This window comes from Nicotiana attenuata, unplaced genomic scaffold (assembly GCF_001879085.1).
Source record: "Nicotiana attenuata strain UT unplaced genomic scaffold, NIATTr2, whole genome shotgun sequence".
Classification (NCBI taxonomy): Eukaryota; Viridiplantae; Streptophyta; class Magnoliopsida; order Solanales; family Solanaceae; genus Nicotiana; species Nicotiana attenuata.
The window spans coordinates 86196-88494 of record NW_017670974.1 but is presented as its reverse complement, the minus strand read 5'-3'; positions in this window follow the sequence as shown (position 1 = coordinate 88494).

Below are 2299 nucleotides of genomic sequence, written 5' to 3'. Positions count from 1 at the left end.
TGGTCCCTTTGATAACTATTGCAAGGAACAAGGAATTCGTCATCAGAAAACTCCGCCCAAGATGCCTCAATTGAACGGTTTGGCAGAGAGGATGAATAGAACTCTAGTTAAGAGAGTTAGATGCTTACTTTCAGAGGCTAAAATTCCAAATACATTTTGGGCGGAAGCACTTAACACTGTTGCCTATGTTATCAATTTGTCTTCTGCTGTTGCTTTGGATGGTGATGTCCCAGACAAAGTTTGGTTTGCCAAAGATGTTTCTTATGATCACCTGAGAGTTTTTGGGTGAAAAGCTTGTGTGCATATTCCTAAAGATGAGAGATCGAAACTGGATGTCAAAACTAAGCAGTGCATCTTTATCGGTTATGGTCAAGATGAGTTTGGATATTGTTTTTATGATCCAATTGATAATAAACTTATTAGAAGTCGTGATGCAATATTCTTTGAAGACCAAACTATTGAAGATATTGACAAAGCTGAGAAGATAGATTCTCAGAGTAATGAGAGCTTAGTTGATATTGATCCAGTTTCAATTGCTAAGGCACCTATTGCACATGAAGGAACCAAAGACAATGATGGAGATAGTGATCAAGATCAAAATGATCATCATGGTGTAGATGTTATGGATGCTCCAGTTGATGAAGTTGTGGTTGATCAGCAACCAATTCCTGCACAGGTAACTACTACGAATGCTCCTGAAACCTCTCTTAGAAGATCTACAAGGGAGAAGCAAAAATCCATGCGCTATCCTCCTGATGAGTATGTACTTTTGACTGACATGGGAGAACTTGAGAATTATGATGAAGCCATGCAAGATAATCACAAAGATCATTGGATCGAAGCGATGGAAGATGAGATGAAGTCACTCCATGAGAATGGCACATATGAGTTAGTGAAATTGCCGAAAGGTAAGAGAGCTTTATCTAACAAATGGATATTCAGAATAAAGCAAGATAACCATACCTCTGCGCCTAGATACAAGGCGAGGTTAGTTGTTAAAGGTTTTGGCCAGAAGAAGGGAGTTGACTTTGATGAAATTTTCTCCCCTGTTGTGAAGATGTCTTCTATTCGTGTGGTTCTAGGCTTAGCCGCAAGTCTAGATTTAGAGGTTGAGCAGATGGATATCAAGACTGCTTTTCTTCATGGTGATTTAGATGAGGAGATTTATATAGAGCAACCTGAGGGTTTTGTAACTAAGGGAAAAGAAAATTATGTCTGCAAATTGAAAAAGAGCCTGTATGGATTGAAACAAGCTCCAAGGCAATGGTATTTGAAGTTTGAATCTGTCATTGAAGAACAAGGGTACAAGAAAACTTCTTCAGACCACTGTGTATTCTTCCAGAAGTTCTCTGATGATGATTTTATTATTTTATTGCTTTATGTGGATGACATGCTTATTGTTGGAAAGAATAAATCCAGAATTGCAGTCCTTAAGAAGCAGTTGAGCAAATCATTTGCGATGAAGGACTTGGGGCCAGCAAAGAAAATTTTGGGCATTCAAATCCACCGACACAGAGATAGAAATGAGTTATTTCTGTCCCAAAAGCAATACATTGAGAAGGTACTCAAGAGGTTCAATATGACAGATGCAAAAGTGGTTAGTACTCCTCTTGCTAAACACTTCAAATTGAGTATTAGTCAGAGTCCATCTACTGATGAAGAGAAAAAGGAGATGTCTCGTATTCCTTACTCTTCTGCCGTTGGTAGCTTGATGTATGCTATGGTTTGCACTAGACCAGATATTGCACATGCCGTTGGCACTGTTAGCAGATTCATTTCCAATCCTGGAAAAGAACATTGGGATGTAGTAAAATGGATATTAAGGTATTTAAAAGGTACTGCAGATTTGAAGCTGTGCTTTGGCAATGGAAAGCCTGAACTTGTTTGTTACACATACTCTGATTTAGGAGGCAATCTTGATAATTCAAGATCCACTTCCGGTTATTTGATCACTTTTGCAGGGGGAGCTGTTTCTTGGCAATCTAGATTACAGAAGTGCATAGCTCTATCCACCACAGAAGTCGAATATATTGCTGTCACAGAAGGTGCCAAAGAACTATTATGGATGAAGGAGTTTATTAATGATCTTGGCTTTTAGCAGCCACGGTACATCTTATATTGTGATAATCAGAGTGCTATCTGTCTCACCAAGCACTCCACTTTTCATTCTAAGACCAAACATATAAATAGAAAGTATCATTGGATAAGAATGGCCGTGGAAGAGAAATTATTTGAGGTTGAGAAGATACACACTGATGAAAATCCTTCGGATATGCTGACAAAGGCAGTGGTTGCAGAT